At 42.0% G+C, this 19,701-nt stretch overlaps 1 long non-coding RNA gene across 1 annotated transcript; it reads right to left on the bottom strand.

The window, feature by feature from the left end:
* Positions 1 to 1,417: 1,417 nt before the first annotated feature.
* On the bottom strand, positions 1,418 to 12,646 carry LOC133260475 (uncharacterized). Its single transcript, XR_009740823.1, has 5 exons — positions 12,127 to 12,646; positions 8,005 to 8,071; positions 3,427 to 3,474; positions 2,828 to 2,973; positions 1,418 to 1,557 (listed from the first exon to the last, which is right to left on the bottom strand). It is a non-coding gene; the product is annotated as an uncharacterized LOC133260475 (long non-coding RNA).
* Positions 12,647 to 19,701: the final 7,055 nt, after the last annotated feature.

Below are 19,701 nucleotides of genomic sequence, written 5' to 3'. Positions count from 1 at the left end.
CTGTCCACTCTAGTTAACTATCAACTTTGTCTGATAGCTTGTTGCACTAATAGGAGCATAAATTCAGCTCAAGGTGGGGTTACAGTCCCATTACATTCATAATACCAACTCTGAGAATCAAATTTTTGAAGGCTAGTTGTTTAACCCAAAGACATCCAGAGGACAGCAGAAAAGACTCAAAAGAGGAAGAGTTATTAGAACTTGGGTGTTTAGCATGTCAGACATGACACAGAGAGGAAAGACCTTTTACAAAATGTGAATGGGATTGTCACTACGGATGAGAAATTAAACTTGCTCTACATTCTTTGGAGCAGAAGAAGGGCTAGGGTGTGGTTTGAAGACTTAATGCAAAAAAAAAAAAAATACATAAAATATCTCATGAATAATGTTTATGTTGATTACACATTGAAATGGTAATATTTTAAACAGTTAGGGTTAAATCCCACGCATTATTTTCACCTGTTTCTTTTTGCTGCTCTAATTTGGCTACTAGAAATTCTAACAGTATATACATATATGTGACTCACATTTATGGCCCACGTTATGCTACCATTACATAGCTGGTCTAAGGGTTCAGCCCCACTGAGATAATCCCTAAGCCCTCAAAGCTACTGCAGTTTTACCGAGAGCTGAAACACCAAAGCCATTTCATATTTAGGCCGCTTTTACTTGAAATTCTCTTTTCATGAATTTAGCGCATTTACTGTATCTGTTTCATTGGTGTCACTTGGTTTTTCCTTAAATCAGGAAAATGAGCTCCTATAGTGTTCAAAAATAGCCCAATAAAGACATATTACTGTCTCTTTGCTCAGTAGTAGATGGGTCATAACAGGATGTCTGACACTGGCAGGTTTATACAGTAATTTTTTTCTTATCAGCTACTTAATGAAACGAATTTCTATCATAGCATCTTTTAAATGTTAATACTCTTACAGCTGTCTTCAAAGACGTATTTTGAACTAAATATGTTATCAATCAAAATACTCATTAAAATTCAGCACAAGCTTATGCGAAGAGCGAGATTAAATCATTGAGGCATCTGGGCCTCTTATTTCACTAATGTGACCTCATTATATCGTAATTTGTTATTACAGAAATTTAATTTTCTGATGCCATAGAATTACTGAGGGTCTTCACATTTCCCAGATTTTCATCCACCCTAACTGCAAACTTTTTGATCATTTACTGGTTGGGTCCTTGTGGGTAGTTTCAAGGTTTGTACTTCTGACCGACTACAGTGTATAACCAAAGAAAGCAGTGCCCCCTGACACTGGAGGGAAGGGATGTTCCAGTCCCTGAAGGAGCTTGTAAAGGGTGTTCTCTCTAATGAGATAAGAAAGTACCTTGAAGTGGCATTTCATTTCCAGCAGCCAGCATTAACAAATGGGGATCCTAACCTTCACAGTCTCCACCTTATCTCTTGTTGGAATCGTCTCTCCAAGGATGCATGATGAAGTCAGAAGCAAACACAGGATTGTTCGTGGGGCTGAGTAGTTCCTCCATCCACCTCAGAGAGTTATGAGGACTAAAGAGGGTGACAGATTCCTAGCACAGTGCCTGGAAACAAAGTAAATTCTAAATTCATCCTATTTACCTTCCCCTACCCACCCACCCTCATATCACCTTAGTCTAATCATTCAACCAAACATGCTACTTGGTTTTCATGTGTGTGTGTGCCTGCATGCTTGCTCAGTTGTGTCCGACTCTTTGCAACTTCATGGACTGTAACCCACCAGGCTCCTCTGTCCATGGGATTGTCCAGGCAGGAATACTGGAGTGGGTTGCCATTTCCTTCTTAGGGGAGCCTCCTGACCCAGGGATTGAACCTGCGTCTCTTGCATCTCTTGCATTGGTAGGAGGATTCTTTACCACTGTGCCACCTGGGAAGCCCATTCTCCCACCGCTTAAGGAGAACCCAAGAAAAACCAAAAGGGGAGATGGAACATCCTGATTGTCAAAAATCAAGAATATGGTATTCAAAAATTCGGTCCCTTTTTCATATAAGGACAATTACCAAAATATCATGATGTAGAACACTCAGAATTTCATCTGAAAACTTTGTCACCTTAAATCCATACACCTATACCTATGTCCAACACTGCTGTCAATTATAACAAAATGGTCATTCTTTTCATCTCTAATATTGTTTCTCCTTGTTACCTCTCACTTAAAAAAAATTTCCAAGTTGCCTAATTGCCATGACCAGGGATGAATTATGACCAGATCCCAGAACCCAGAGTAGTCCCACCGTGATGGCCACTGATAGAGTGGCTTCATTCCTAGTGCTCACACAGAAAGACTCAGAAAACAGGACATAAGTTGTCCATCAGGTTAACAGTCTTTTAGCCTCAAGTTATTACAACACATCTTCTATGACAGACATGAGCTGTCAGGAGGTGGATATTTCATTTATTCTCCAATTCCACCTCCTGGCTCTCCTACTATTCTCCTCTTCCAGTACCCTGTCTCAGCTACCCTGGCCTCCTTCTCCTGCTTCCACGGCCAGCCTCCCACCACAGTAGGGTTGCACACCCTGTTGCCTGAAGGTAGAATGCTCTTCCCCCAGATTGCCACATGGCTCACTCTTATACTCTACAAGGGCCTGCCCAACTATCTCCTTTCAGTAAGGCTTTTCTGATGAACTAGTTGCAATGAAATGGCAATCCAGTCCAGTACTCTTGCCTGACAAATCTCATGGACAGAGGAGTGTGGTAGGCTACAGTCCATGGGGTCAAAAAGAGTTGGACATGACTGAGCGACTTCACTTTTCAGTTTCAAATGAAACTCCTTCTCTGCCCAAACCTGCCCTCCACCCCAATCCACTTACCTGCTCAATCTTCCCAGACAGCATCTATCACCATCTGATATCCTCCACATGTTACATGCTGTTCATTATTGTCAATCTCCCAGGTTCAAAGGTGAGGTTCACAAGGGAGGGACTTTGGGCAGTTTTTCTGTGGCTGTCTCAAACACCTACAAGTGGGTTTGGGACAAAAGATCCCGGGTAAGTGAATGGAGAAAGCATGCAGTCATGGTTTTCTGTCATTTTGTTGTGGGTTTCCCAGGTGATGCTAGTGATAAAGACGCCACCTGCCAGTGAAGGAGATGCAAGACATGGGTTCATTCTCTGGGTAAGGAAGAACCCTGGAGTAGGAAATGGCACTCAATCTAGTATGTCTCCCTGGAAAATTCCATGGACAGAGGAGCCTGGCAGGCTGCAGTCCTTTTGTTGGAGTACATCGAATAAGAGTTAGTCACACAAGCGACTTTATTTTTAAATCCATGCAGTACATAATTTTGCTGACTTGACTTATATATACATGTCTATTTGTAAACACGAATACACTGCAGTCTACATTGCTGGGGTTGTCGTGGTACATTCTTCAGGCCCTGAAAAAAAAACAAAGGGCTCTGAATTCACATTACCTTCAGCATGACTCAATAACAGATGACAGATTACTTTCCCATTGTTTTCTGTGAAAGAAAGAAAGAGAAATATGTAGGAGAAAAAGCCATTCTAGAGTGAAAAGAAATGCCTGAGTCAGCTTGGCGCAACCACCGCTTAGTGCTGCAGGGAAACCGAGGCACGCTCGGTGGCTGGTGACCAGTGGCTTCAAGTCCCTCCCAGGGAACAACATTTGGCTCTCACGTCCCCAGACTTCAGCTTTGGATATTCCACAACCAACAGAGGAGAGAAACTGTGGCTTCAACATTAAATAAAGAAAATGAAATTCCTCAAAACAAAAGCATAATGTTTCTTCTCAACACCCCCTGTTTTGCCTTCTGTTATTATTTGAGATCAAGCCTTAATGCAAAACTCAAAAAGAAAAAAGTAGACAATTCTTTGCAGATAACTCACAGTTCAATAACCTGATAATTATTCATTTCGGCTTAAAGCATGCTTGTAAATATCATTTCAAATGAAGCACTGACTTGATTTTTAATCAATGAAAACTGACATTTGTTGAAAAGGCTTTCTGAATAATTACCTTGCATTCTTATTACTAAAGCGGATTTAACGGAAAATCAAAACAAACGATATTAATTACACCATAGCCTCATTATATATTAATAGGTTCAGAAACCAAACACTGAGTTCTTATAGAGCTGGGTGTAATATTTATATGAAGCTTTATGACAGAAGCCAGCTTAATTCTAATGCATCCATTTCAGTGCTCTGACCTTCGCTCTCTGGAACTGTGAGTTTGATCTCAACTAGGAATCCACGCATCCGACATCAACATTTTGGGATCCTGACTGATAACCCAGAATGTCAAAGGAAGTTGACTTTCTCCTGCCAAGGGACATGAGTTGCCTGACGGATCATCTTTCTTTAACTCAGAGTCATTACTGAAACACTGCCCTTCTGATCACTGAATTCAGAACTTCAAGTAAAGGAACCTCACAGTGTGACTCTGCATTTAAGATCAGCTGTTATCTTTGTGTCCAGCAAGCAACTCTGATGGTACAAGCAGGAGCCTGAAGGTGAGGACAGTATCACAGAAGGGCTTTCCAGTCCAGGTCTTCATCTCCTAGACTGGCTTCTCAACCATCACATTTTTACAGTCATGTTCAGCTCTATTCTGGTTCTTTCATTGTAATTAGAAACTAGCAAGTGGATCCCTTAAAAGGGGGGGAGGGGAGGATTTTAAGTTGTACAATACCACTGAGGATCAGTTTTTCCATCTGTAAATTAAAAATAAGTAGCTGATTGTTGTAAAGATTAAATAAAACAGAATTATGAAGATTAAATGGACAACCCCCCAAAAAAGTGCTAAGCAGAATTCCTGGCATGCAATAGGCTGTCAAATATGTTATTAGAGTCATTATTATTAAAGGACCTTCCAGTTTAGATGTTCTATGACCATTCAAACACAATATGGAAGACTTACTGGGAAAGGCTAACAAGACTTACTACGTCTTCAACGATATTACCAGAGCAATATCCTTCTGACCTCCAGGCTTGCTAAAAAACAACATGAACAGAATGGACAAGTACAAAGAATTGAGTAAAGTTTGGACATAAGAGACTTCCCTATCAGAATACAGGCCACACACAAAGCAGGGAGAGTCCAGACAATACCACAATCCTTGAGGACAACGATTGCAAAATCTGAATCATTCATTCAGCAAAAATGAAATGTGTCAGTAAGTGTTTTAGGTACTGAAGACTCCACAGTAAACAAAACACATGTCCATGAGTGGATGTTCTAGCTGGGAGAGAGAAATGGGTGGAGTCAAAAGGAGAGCAAAGGTGACTCAGCGCCTCCACCCTCCAATCAGCCTCCTCCTGGGAGCTTTACCTGAGTTCTCTGTGTCTCCACTGTGCCTGTCAGTCCGCATCTGCCTGCCATCGACATGTTTCTTTCATATAAATCCTTAAACACCCCCTCATCTGCAGATCCAATGACACTTTGCTCAGTCAAGTCTATGTCCTCTCTAGTCGTGGTTATAAGAGCAGCCCCTTAGCAGAGCTTCCAATCACCTGTCTCCACAACCACTGAAATGCTCTTTTCTCCCTTGAAAAAATTTGACTCAGCCTTCAAGTTCCAACTCACATGTTACCTCTCCCATGAGGTCTTGTTCAAAAACACACTCACCTCACATTTCAACACAGGCAGAACTAGTCATACATGCTCCATAATTTCTTAATTTGGTCATCCTCCCAATTATAGCCCAGCTATGCTGTAACAGAACCCATTGACTCGTGTGATAAATATTTATTAAAATCTGTACCCTCGATCTGGCACTATTGAAAGCACTGGAGTTAAAACAGTAAATGAAACAACTTAGACCCCATCTCAAGGATTCAGGGATGTTCCCTCTCCTTGAGGTTGGAGGTCATGTCTTACTACCTAAGTGCCCTGGGCACATGGCTTGTGTTCAGGCCTTACTAAATGTCTGCCTCATCACCAGAATTTTATTCAGAGAGAACAGGTGTTGGCCAGGCCCAGCCCACCAGATTCTATGTCAGAATACGGCACAGAATTCCTCAGTGTGGGGAAGGTCCCTCCTTCTGTTCTCTAAAACAGAGGAAACAGTTATACATCCCAGAAGAGTTCTTAGTGTTTACTCTTTCATCCCATTACTTTTAATTATATGGGGGAAAAAATCTGCCTCCTTTCATAGCAAACCCAAATTCCTTTAATTGATAATTTAAGGTAAAATTGATCATTTTCTATCATCTGCAAGTATTTTCTTTAAACATTATACTATAAGTCATTCAAATAAAATAATCCCTAAATTTTCCTGTCACCAGAATTGTTATCATTATATCAGATAATATAAGCACATAAGTGTGGCAGAATGAAAGAGGAAGCCAAGATCATAAGGCTTAAAACTTTTATTTACTCAACCTAAGGGGGTTCTGTATAACCAGTATCATTGTTAGATATGAGAAAGAATGGGTGTTACTGAAGGAGATGCTACTTTCAGTGAATATATTTTTAATGAGATAATTTATAACTAAAATAAGATATATTAGTGTTACCTTGGTTAGTTTGGGTTGCCATAAAAGAATACCACAGATTGTGCGGCATAGATAGTAGAAATTTCTTTCTAATGATTCTGGAGACAGGAAGTCCAAGAGCAAGGCCACAGCAGATATCCGGTATCTGGTGAGGATGTTCCTCCTGGTTTGCAGACTGTCACCTTTTCATTGTAACTTCACTCAGTGGAGAGAGAGAGAGCAATCATTTTGCTCATCTCTTCTTATAAAGGCACTAATCCCATTCATGAGGGCTGCACCCTCATGACCTAATTACCTAAGTCTCCCCCTCCAAACACCATCACATTGGGGATTAGGCCTCAACATATGAATTTGGGAAGGACACAAACCTTCAGTTCACAGCAAATATTATTAGTAACATAAAATAAGCATGAGGAATTATAAAAACACCATATAAATTATGAGAGTTAGGCCTAAACAAAACTTAAAAGTAGTGGAACAATAATGGCTTACATTTCAAATAGATCATCTTTGGCCAGACCACCAGTTAAGTGAGTACCTGAACTGCTGTCTGCCTCACCTGGCTGTACTTTGGCATCATTCCATAAACAAATATTGAGAGAACTTATGAGAACCAGGACTTTGAATCTGGCTCTTCTGTTTAGTTTAGGATTAATTCGTTCATTCTGTGCATTCATTGAACACTGTTGACATTGATTATATGCCAAACATTGTATCCAAGGCCCTGGGAATAGAGAATTAAAGTATCATCTGTCCCTTTAAGGAGCTTATAGTTTGGCATGAAGTCAGACAAGCAAACTATTATAACCCAATGTCACAAGAGCTATGCCTGAGTTCTGACTCTGGAATCTCTTAAGACAGGCGCTCAGCCTTGATGATGGGATAAAGGAAGGCTTCCGGGAGGAAGTCAGAGCAGCACAGAAGGAAAGTCAGACAGAATGAGCCAAGAGAGTGAAAGCACATAACCCTAGAAAAGTATAAAGCAGTTATACCAAATTACTAATGTGGGTGTAAATGGGGAAGAGAGAGGTCAAGGATGGGAGAACCAGTCACTGCATCACATATTGTTGTTTAGTCACTAAGTCATGTTTGACTCTTTGTGACCGCATGGACTGTAGCCCACCAGGCTCCTCTGTCCATGGGATTTCCAAGGCAAGAATACTGGAGTGGGTTGCCATTTCCTTCTCCAGGGGATGTTCACAACCCATGGAGTGAGCCTGCATCTCCCATATTGGCAGACAGGTTCTTTACCACTGAGATACCAGGGAAGCCCACTGCATCACATGGTTGCCCTTTATGTGTATCCTCAGGAAGAATTTCAGCCTTAATATCAGGCCATTCTGCCTCTCCTGAGGTATTGGATGACATCATCTTGGGAACATGACAAGGCCTGCACACTCTCTGCCAACAGGACAGAACATTATTGGCATGCTCCATTCAGTACCTTGTCTAGGACTTGGCACAAAGCAGGGGCTCAGCAATTTTAGTTGACTATTAAGATAAACTTTGGGGATATTAGACTTGTTTCATCTTACCTTCCAACATGATTTTCTTGTCTGATGTTGGCATCTTTATCTCTATAAACCTTTAAAAGGAGATGAGCTATAAAGAAGATAGGTAATGACATTCAAAAACACAAATTACTTTATTATCTAACTCCATAGGTAAGTCCAAAATTAAAGTATAATTTTAAAGATTAGAAAATTAAGAACTTGGTGATTCTGCCAACAAGGTATGATAAGGACTGGATTCACTCAAAAGGCTTCCTGCCCTATCACCAAAAATATTGGGGAAAATAAATGAAACAGCATTCTTTAAGGCACTGGACATTAGGCATTGAAGGGTGATGGTCTTAGATGACTAGAAATTAACAAGGTGACTTCTGATACTGCTTGAGGTCACTTCCTTGAGAGCATTTCTGGGCCATGGAGAAGGAAAAGGGAATCAGGCATAACTCAGTAGACTCCCTGAGTTGAGGAGATGGAGATCAAAGTCTAGAGAACAAAATGGCTAGAATTAGAAGAACAAAGCACAGGAAAGAAGAAAGCTGCAGGAGAAAACTCCAGTGATCTGCAGAGGAAGAATCCCCTTGAGTGTTCAGCAGAGCACTGCCCAGCTCATGCAGGGAAGGAAATTATTCCAGACTAGGGCAAGAACCAATCAAGGGAATTCAAGGAAAAGTACCCAGAACTCACATGGGGCCAAGAATAGTGCTGATCTCCCTCCCCAACCCCCTTTTCTACCCTCCGGATTCACAGGACATCAGGTAGAACACTCAGAAAGGTCTTGCCTCAGGGACAGGTTAAAATTAACTCTACACAAAATACAGCTGTGGACTCACCCAAAAAAGCTTAAAAGCAAGACTTGAAAGGATCAAACTGTGTCTAAAGAACTTGAAAGTGTCCCAGAACACAGCTCAAGGAGATGGGCAGGACTAAAAGACCACTCGGAGCCCTGGAAGACAACGTTCATATCCCATAAAAAGGAACAGGCATGTAAAAAAGTTACAAAATGCAATTCATGATGAGGATAAAGTGACCCAGAACTAATACATATCAGAAGACAAGGACATGAAATCAGTTACAACAACTGTATTTTATATGTTTAAACAGCTGAAGGAATAGAGAGGGATGGATAAAGAGAAAAAGATCCAAGTCAAATTTCTAGAAATGGAAACTTAAATGGATGGGATTAACAGTAGATTTGAAAATGGAGGGAAAAAATATTTTCAAGAATTTGAAGACATAAACAATGGAAACAACCCAAAATGAAGACATGGAAACAACCCACATGGAGAAAAAAATGACAAAAATATGAACAGAGCACCAGTGAACTGTGGAACACCTTTGAATGGCCTAACATATGTGTAATTGAAGTTCTCAAAAGAGAGAAAAGACAGCAGAGGAGACAGAAAAAATATTTGAAGCAATAACAGTCAAATTTTTCCAAACTTGGTGAAAATCATAAACCCACAGTTGCCAGAAACCATTCGTAAGAAACATAAAGAAAATGACATCAAGGCACATCATAATTAAATTGCTAATAATAAGGCAACTAAAGCTCAGAGTATTAACTTACAGCCCTTTCCAATATACAAGTTCGCCCTGGGTCCATTCACAATGAGCAGACTATTCATATCTTAAAGAGGTCACAGACATGAACTGGCAAGGACTAGATCAGAGGTGAAAGCAGGAAGGAAAACACTACTTAGGAATGAAAGCAGAGGTGCTACCATAGAATCCTTAATAAAATAAGACAACACTTCAAGCACTTAGTCAAGGTCGAGGAGGCCACGCCTCTGCAGGCAAGGAGTTCTGCCAACCACACTGGGTGTGGAGCCAGTACCAAGGGCCACAGTGCGTGCATTCATTTCACTGTCATCACCCATTTCTTCAATCTGCCTTCTTCTCAGGCCGTAATTTTGAGCTTCTTGGGATTATCGTCTTGTTCAGTGTGGGGTTTTCTTTCTTCTTCTCTTTTTTTTGAGGGGGCAGGGACACCGGAATTTCAGTTGTGAAAAATAAATGCTAGGTTAAGTGGGCTGTGTTTCATTTCCAAAGCTTATAAGACAAAGAGGTTTATCAATGATCCTTTCCTTTTCTCTTTTTGTACTTGTAAAGTAGAAATCCCCCTACTCCCTCATGCACTTGAAGATGCTGATTCAGTGTACTTGCCTGAGAAGAATCCTTTTTCATTTGTTTCTCAAGGTATCTTTTAGTTTCCCACCTTGATCTTTTGCCTGTTTTTTAATTTCATCTATTTTCTTTTCTAAATAATAAATTAAGAGATTGAGTGGTAAACTTTTGGAATTAAATGTATTATTGGGCTAAGCACACTTTTAGAAGATTGCCTCCTGGTCTTCTCTCCCCACTCCACAACACCCAAATGTTGTTTTTACTGAAGTCGAAGCACTTAAAATATGCTTTAGATTTTATTCAGCTAACAATTATTTTACCATTTACACAAACACTAAGCCAGACCTACAGCAGGTATGAAGATGAATAGCACTGACCTGTCCCCTAGGAAGTCCATAACCTAGAGGCAGTGAGCCAAAACTAAACAAAATCCAAAGTGAGTGAAAGTGAAAGTCATTCAGTCATGTCCAACTCTTTGCGATCCCATAGACTGTAGTCCGTCAGGCTTCTCTGTCCATGGGATTCTCCAGGCCAGAATACTGGAGTGGGTAGCTGTTTCCTTCTCCAGGGTATTTTTCCCAACACAGGGATCGAACGCAGGTCTCCCACATTGATTCTTTACCATCTGAACCACCAGATAAGCCCAAGAATACTGGGATGGGTAGCCTATTGCTTCTCCAGTGGATCTTTCCCGACCCAGGAATTGAACCGGGGTTTCCTGCACTGCAGGTAGATTCTTTACCAGCTGAGCTACCAGGGAAGCCCAACAAAATCCAAACCAAACAACAATAAGTACTTTTGTTATCAGTGGGCATTTTTTTGAGTAGTTTGTTCAGATATAAAAACCCTGCAAGTTACAAAATCCCTGTTCTAAATCAACTCAGTCTTGGTTGCAGTGGCATTCAGACCTGGCTTCATGAAATTATGCACATATATGTACGTGTGTTTCCAACAGTGTTTTTGAAATTATAGCCTTTTTTAATTTTTTTGTGTGTAACTCTAACCATGGGCTTCTCTGGTGGCTCATGTAACTCTAACCATGGGCTTCTCTGATGAAGATTCTGCCTGTAATGCAGGAGACCCAGGTTCAATCCCTGGGTCAGGAAGATCCCCTGGAGAAGGAAAGGGCAAACACTCCAGTATTCTTACCTGGAAAATTCCATGGACAGAGGAGCCTAGTGGGCTACAGTTTATGGGGTTGCAAAGGTCAGATACGACTGAACGACTTTCATCACCATCATCTGCAGCCATACAGCAAAAGCATGATATACCCCAACAAGCAAACAAACCAAAAAGCCCTTTATTAGGGCTACATTAAACCTATAAAACTTAGAAAACTGGTAGTAATCAGCAGGCCATGAAAAATGAACTACTGACAGCCCAGAACATTCTAATTTTGCAAATAAGCCTGGCTTTAAGCAATGCAACTTATACTTGTGTGTCTGCTTATTTTTTTCTATTTATAGAAGAATTTGAAAGAATGGTGGTCCCCAGCAAATACAATAATACTTGTTCATAACAACATTAACATAATGGGTGGTATTGAGAAAGATGTAAATACGGAGGCAGACCATCCAGGGAAGACAGGACAATTTGCTTTAAAACTCCTTCTTGACTGTTTCACTTCCTTGGAAACTGCAAAGACTAAATAACTAGCTGGGGTGTGCACTGAGTAAAGAAAGCGAGGAAGGTGCCAAGGCAGGCTACTAAATTTCACAGTCATTCATCTTTTCCATTTTTCTGCACAGGCCCCAGGCAGGCAGATAATGCAGCCAAGAGAACCTGGGCAGAGATGGCTGTGCAGGCAGGGTGGGTGGCTGCCGGTCCATTTGTCAGACTCAACCAAGGAAAGACAGAGCCCGAGAAGGCAAGAAAACATAGGTTCTGTTCTCTGACCTTGAAAGAGGAGCTGTCATTTCAAGGGGAACATGGATGTCTTGGAGCCACAAGAAAAAAGCAGGCCAAGTCAGGGGAAAGAGCCACAAACAATGGGGTAACTAGGAGATACCTGGGGAAACCTACTTGTTATATCCCAAAGCAAGAAGAAAATGAGGGAAATAGCTTTATTTCAGCTCCTGAACTGTTTTATGGGCGATTTCCCTAAAAGATTTGCTTTTTCCTCTGAGCAGTTAAGCATCCGCGCTCTCCCAGAATTTTCTCATTCCCATCCAGACAGCAGTAGATCCTCACGTTCCTGCAGGTAAAAGCCCTGACACCCGCTTCAGCATCTAAGTCTTCTTTCTTTTGTTACAGATGCTCTGCCAGCGAGAGAAAAAATTCTTTCTAGAAATAGCAAAACAGCAAAGGGATGAATATGGGGGGGGGGGGCGCGGGGAGAAGAGTCGGGGGAGAGAGAGAGACTGGGGTAGAGAGAAGGGAGGGGAGAATAAAGCAGCGCAGGGAGAGGAAGCGGGAAGCCTCAGGCTCCCGGGTCCTCCTAGGTCTATTGTTGCCTTTCTCCGCGGTTGGCCTTGCTGAGAACCGCAGCTCAGGACACAGTCCGCTGATGCTGTTGGTCCTGCCCTTCATGCTCTGGGTACCATTGTGACGCAGCCCTGAAGTCAGCTGCCCTGTCAGCACTCATCAGCAGTCTTGTACAGGCGGAATGAAATCATTTCTATTGACCCCCTGGCATATTTATAGGATCTGTCTTTCTGCTGAGACTGGTGGTTATCACTTTCCCCTCCCCCGCTGATATGTTTATTCGCGCCCGTGTGCTAGGGGAGCGTTCATCAAGGGACCACGTGGCCCTCTCCCAGGCTGCCAAACCTACCCAATTACTGAGGCTGGAAGGGACCTGGGGAGGGGGCGTGGGGTGGGGGGAAACACCCTCTGCCTGGCCTGTTCTCTGGTTTGTACCCTTTAAAAATAAGACTTTCTGACTCTGCACGCTTCCTCGGTCCAGTCTGCACACTGACTTTTAACGGGCAGAGCGCTCATTTATTCTTCGTTGGCTGTGTCTCCAAGACCCCCTTTTCTTGTTACACAATGAGCGAGAGACGCTGCGTTTCCCTCTGGAGGGGTGGGGGAGAGGATGAGGGCCAGAGCCTTGACTCCACGGTCTTCTTGGCAGCCTCTTCCGCGCGAGTTAGGCAGACCTGCTCTGTTGCAGGGCGCCCAGCACTCTGGTCCTGTGCTGCCCTCTATCTTCCCGTTTCTTGCTAAAGATGTTGCAGTTTCTTTTTAGTAAGTGATTTGGAAGAAAACGTTAAAATTCGGGGGAAAATTGTGTCATGTGATTTAAAGTCATGAAAGCTCCATCTAGACATTCCCTTAAATGCTGTTGGACGAAGATGGCAAATTGTTTTTAAGGGTGTGTCTCTTAGGCTTCCCTGGTGGCTCAGTGCTAAAGAATCTGCCTGCCAATGCAGGAGACCCAATTCTATGCCTGGGTTGGGAAGAGTCCCTGGAGGAGGAAATGTCTACCCCCTCTAGTATTCTTGCCTGGAAAAATCCCATGGACAGAGGAGCCTGGCAGGGCTCCATGGGGTTGCAAAGAGTTGGACAGGACTTAGTGACTAAACAATGACAGCAACGAATGTGTCTCTTAACACTTATTAATTTACTTAAAGCTTTGTTTTTTTGTTTTTTTTTTTTACCAATACTTTCATAATTCCTATTTTCACTGATGTAGTTTGTTCTTCAGATTAGAAAAAGAAGTATCAATTACTATTATTGGACCTACTATCTTTGCCTGCAATGTTTTTTGACACTCATTACAATGAAACATTTATGAATTAGGATTTTTTTATGTTATGGGAAGCAGAGCTCAAGAACAGCAACAAAACCTGCCCGGGACACAGAAAACCTGGATTCTTGGCCCAGCTTTGCTTCCACCTAGAATCATGACCTTGTAAGTCATTAATCACTCTGGGCTTTAGCTGCTTTATCTGTGGTTCTGTCTGGAGCTAACACTTCCATACTCACAAGCAGGGGACTGAACAAAGGAAGCCTAGCCAGTGACCACTTGATTAATAACCAAGCCATTTGTGAGAATGAGGGCAAAAGTTGATTGTTTCTCCTATCCCCAGGGACTAATGCATAGTGGCCGGTGAGGCTGCGGCAGTAACATACAATGCATAAGAAAGACACCTAGCCCAAGTATCAGCTGTAGCCAATGTGTACAGCTGATACTATTGGTCCCTATTTAAGAGTAAAAGTGAAAGTGCCAGTCGCTTAGATGTGTCTGCCTCTTTTCGACTCCATGAATTATAGTCTGCCAGGCTCCTCTGTCCATGGAATTCTCCAGGCAAGAATACTGGAGTGAGTAGTCATTCCCTTCTCCAGGGGATCTTCGTGACCCAGGGATTGAACACCCGGCATCTGTGTTTCTTGCATTGCAGATAGATTCTTTACCATCTGAGTCACCAGGGAAGCCCTCTTAATGTACGAAAAGGTAAGCCAATAAAAGACTGAATTCAAAACACAACTTGAAGGGTTTGGAATGGCTTTCTAAATGAAGTAAACAAGAGAGAGAGAGAAAGAGAAAAGGCAAGCGAAAGAAAGGGAAGTAGGCAGACAAACTACAAACTCTGTAAAAACAAAACAAAACAAAACACTGAGGCATGGAAGAAGACTTGGCTTGGAAGGAGATACCACAGATGTGAACTTCTTCTTGTGACTCAGTTCACCATTATTCTCTGACAAAAAATATTCCAAATTCCTGTGTTTTTCAGCTCACTAGAGAAATGAACGCTTTCTTCTTTACGCTTGTTGTTGTTGTTGTTGTCCAGTAGCTCAGCCGTGTCCAACTTTTTGCCGCCCCATGGACTGCAGCATGCCAGGCTTCCCTGTCCTTCACCGTCTTCCGGAGCTTGCTCAAACTCATATCCATTGAGTCGGTGATGTCATCCAACTGTCTCATCTTCTGTCATCCCCTTCTCCTGGCTTCAATCTTGCCCAGCATCAGAGTCTTTTCTAATGAGTCAGTTCTTTGCATCAGGTGACCAAAGTATTGGAGTTTCAATTTTAGCATTAGTCCTCCCAATGAATCAGATCAGATCAGATCAGATCAGTCGCTCATCGTGTCCGACTCTTTGCAACCCCGTGAATCGCAGCACGCCAGGCCTCCCTGTCCATCACCAACTCCCGCAGTTCACTGAGACTCATGTCCATCGAGTCAGTGATGCCACCCAGCCATCTCATCCTCTGTCGTCCCCTTCCCCTCCTGCCCCCAATCCCTCCCAGCATCAGAGACTTTTCCAATGAGTCAACTCTTCGCATGAGGTGGCCAAAGTACTGGAGTTTCAGCTTTAGCATCATTCCTTCCAAAGAAATCCCAGGGCTGAGCTCCTTCAGAATGGACTGGTTGGATCTCCTTGCAGTCCAAGGGACTCTCAAGAGTCTTCTCCAACACCACAGTTCAAAAGCATCAATTCTTTGGTGCTCAGCCTTCTTAATGGTCCAATTCTCACATCCATACATGACTAATGGAAAAAACATAGTTTTGACTAGATAGACCTTTGTCAGCAAAGTAATGTCTCTGCTTTTTAATATGCTGTCCAGGTTTGTCATAGCTTTTCTTCCAAGGAGCAAATGTCTTTTAATTTCATGGCTGCAGTCACCATCTGCAGTGATTTTGGAGCTCAAGAAAATAAAGTATCTCGCTGTTTTCATTGTTTCCCCATGTAATTGCCATCAAGTGATGGGACTGGATGCCTTGATCTTAGTTTTATGAATGTTGAGTTTTAAGCCAGTTTTTTCACTCTTCTCTTTCACTTTTATCAAGAGGCTCTTTAGTTCCTCTTAACTTTCTGCCATAAGGGTGATGTCATCTGCATATCTGAGGTTATTGATATTTCTCCTGGCAATCTTGATTCCAGCTTGTGCTTCACCCAACCTGGCATTTCGCTTGATGTCCTCTGCATATAAGTTAAATAAGCAGGGTGACAATATACAACCTTGATGTACTCCTTTCCCAATTTGGAACCAGTCTGTTGTTCCATGTTGGGTTTTAACTGTTGCTTCTTGACCTGTGTATAGGTTTTTCAGGAAGCAGGTAAGGTGGTCTGGTACTCCCATCTCTTGAAGAATTTTCTACAGTTTATTGTGATCCACACAATCAAAGGCTTTAGCATAGTCAATGAAGCAGAAATACATGTTTTTCTCTGGAATTCTCTTGCTTTTTCTATGATTCAACGGATGTTGCCAATTTGATCACTGTTTCCTCTGCCTTTTCTAAATCCAACTTGAACATCTGGAAGTTCTCGGTTCACGTACTGTTGAAGCCTAGCTTGGAGAATTTTAAGCATTACTTTACTTGCCTGTGAGATGAGTGCAATTGTGTGGTAGTTTGAATGTTCTTTGGCATTGCCTTTCTTTGGGGTTGGAATGAAAACTGACCTTTTCCAGTCCTGTGGCTACTGCAGAGTTTTCCAAATTTGCTGACACAATGAATGCAGCACTTTCACAGCATCATCTTTTGGGATTTGAAATTGCTCAGCTATCCGTAACCTCTACTAGCTTCATTCGTAGTGATGCTTCCCAAGGCCCACTTGACTTCGCACTCCAAGATGTCTGGTTCTAGGTGAGTGATCACACCAGTGTGGTTATCTGTATCATTAAGATATTTTTTTTTCCTATCTTATTTAGACTAATGCCTATTTAGGCAAAATTTGAAGATCAGCAGAAGAGGTGTTATAACGGCAACCAAAATGGGGGTGTTAACAGGAATGAGATGAGAGAAACCACAATGATAGAGATCATGAAGCACAGACACTAAATAGTTTTGAGAAGAAATTAACATCACATGAGGTACTGACTCAGAGGGAAAGAGTGAGCACTAATCTAAAGGCTTCCACGTCCTCACTGGGAAAGGGTACAGTGTTCTAGGTTCTGTTCCAGGTTGAAATGTCCTGGATTGATACTGGACAATTCAGTGTAATCTCATAAAAATTCATGGCATGCCTGTGAGTACAAAAGTCCCAAGTGGAGCAGAAACTGGTGCAGGAAAGTGGGCACAGCCCAGGAGGCATGTCCCAAGATTGATAAAGACATGATACGCACACTCAGGAAGTGAAGACTACAGCAGGGGTGGACGATCTGCTGATCATCCACGGCAGGTGTTATAAGAGAGGTGAAAACACAGTGCTTTATAATAACTTCCAGTGGGAAATAAAGAAATGCACTGTGGCCTGATTCTATTTCATAAGTTGTTATTTTCCCTATACATGTATATTTTGCTTATGCAGAAATAAAGAAGTCATTTTTATTTCAACTAAATATACCCAGTTCACCACATCTTTTTCTTTTCTCGAGTATCTTTCTGCGTGGGAAGATGGCTTTTTATGCATTGCCAGCTAAGTCAAAAGGAGTTTACAAATAGCCTGCCCTTCTAAAGACCTTGCAAACCAATTTTCTGTGATGAGCTCACAGAACTGTGTGGTCAGAAAACTGCTTTATATACCTCCCAGTGCTGAAGAGAAGACTTTGCTTTCAGGTTATAGACAAGACTCTAGAAATAGTTACAAAAGAATCATTTTTTTACTAAGGGATATAATTCTGAACTTAACTTCAAACACTTGTTCATGTCCTGTTAAATTTACCTGTCATTTTAAAATTTAATAATGCCAACCCATGCACTGGAGAAGGAAATGGCAACCCACTGCAGTGTTCTTGCCTGGAGAATCCCAGGGATGGCGGAGCCTGGTGGGCTGCCGTCTATGGGGTCGTACAGAGTTGGACATGACTGAAGCGACTTAGTAGCAGCAGCAGCAGCAGTGTTTATTTTAAAGAACAGAAAACCACATGGAGACTGTTAAAGAGAACATTACCCAGTGCACAAGTTGGTTGACCTGGAAATTCTAATACCCTTCATATAATGCCACCTACGGTGGGGGGAGAGGGTTGTGGGGGTGCTTCTAGATGGTGCCAGTGGTAAAGAACCTGCCTGCCAATGCAGGAGACATAAGAAACCTGCGTTCTATCCCTGGGTTGGGAAGATCTCCTGCAGGAGGGCACAGCAACACACTCTAGTATTCTTGCCTGAGGAATCCCATGGACAGAGGAGCCTGGCAGGCTATGGTCTACAGGGTTGCATAGAGTTGGACATGACTGAAGCAACTAATACACACACACACACAAAATACCCCTCATAGGAACCTAATAAACCTGGTTGGTTAGTCAGAGGTGCACCAAAAACCTAAATATTTTGAAGTTTCAGGTAATTGATTTTCAATTTTCTTTACTTATGACATTTTCATGGAATTGTAGCTAACAGCCAAATTCCAATCATCCAGAGAAGATGAATTAGCAAACATATTAACAGTGAATCAAAATATGTGTTTTGGACCAGCCTAATCCAACCAGTCCATTCTAAAGGAGATCAGCCCTGGATGTTCTTTGGAAGGAATGATGCTAAAGCTGAAACTCCAGTGCTTTGGCCACCTCATGAGAAGAGTTGACTCACTGGAAAACACTCTGATGCTGGGAGGGATTGGGGGCAGGAGGAAAAGGGGACGACAGAGGATGAGATGGCTGAATGGCATCACCGACTCAATGGACATGAGTTTGAGTGAACTCCAGGAGTTGGTGATGGACAGGGAGGCCTGGTGTGCTGCGATTCATGGGGTCGCAAAGAGTCGGACATGACTGAGTGACTGAACTGAACTGAACTGAGAGAGATCTGTGGTATCATAATAAACACAGACCTTGGGATGAGACTCCTTGGGGTCAAATCCTAGCTTCCTCCATTCTCCAGCTGTAAAGCCAAAGATGGACTATTAACCTCAGAACTTCCCTGCAGGGGAGACTGTGATGATTAAGTAAAGATTTGTAACACATAGAACCATTCTTCAGGAATATGTATGTGTGAGCTATTGCTATAGCCCAGATTCAAACAGCATTTCCAGAGCTTTCTATCCCCCTAATTACACATTTCCCTAAACATGTACCCTGCTACATAGTTAAGCTATTAATGAAAGATTTGTTTATGTTGCCAAGCCTTGTGAAATTCCAAGAACAAAGTTCAGCCAATATTTCAGAGAATGGCATCTGTAGTAACAAAGTTTTCCATATTGACCCAGGGAAAAGGTGGAAAGGGGGTCAGTGATGAACTTAGGGAATCTGTGGCTCTGTCAAAAAAATTTTATGTAAAAATGACTGCACCTCTATGAACATTGTTTATAGGAAATTTCCACAGCTTTCAACAGATGTGAGAAAAGACTCAACAGATGAATAAAAAGCCCACGCATGTAAACCAAAATACCACTCATTTTTTGGATTCAAGGCAACGTTAGAATTCAAATAGAACCTAATCCAGGTACTTACCCTTGATCTTTATGTGCCTGCCATCATTTTATGTTACAAGGCAATTATTATATTTATGCAACTTCTTTTCTTTAACTCGAAGTTAAAACATAGATATGCAAACTATAATCACACGCCATCTTAAAAAGCAAGGTTATTTATACTATGTTGAAATTAATTATTACTTCCATTTAGAATTGCATTGCTCCCTTTTCCACTTCAAATGGCTTTAGGAAAAACATCCCATGAAGACATAGAGGGACATTAGGAAAAACAAGGACTTCGGCATCAAACAGACAAGAGTCTGAATTGCAGCTTCCCTCAGAGGGGGCATGAGAAACCTTCCCAAAA

This window comes from Bos javanicus, chromosome 14 (assembly GCF_032452875.1).
Source record: "Bos javanicus breed banteng chromosome 14, ARS-OSU_banteng_1.0, whole genome shotgun sequence".
Taxonomy (NCBI): Eukaryota; Metazoa; Chordata; class Mammalia; order Artiodactyla; family Bovidae; genus Bos; species Bos javanicus.
The sequence above is the reverse complement of the archived record's forward strand: the minus strand, read 5'-3'. Positions and strand labels throughout refer to the sequence as shown.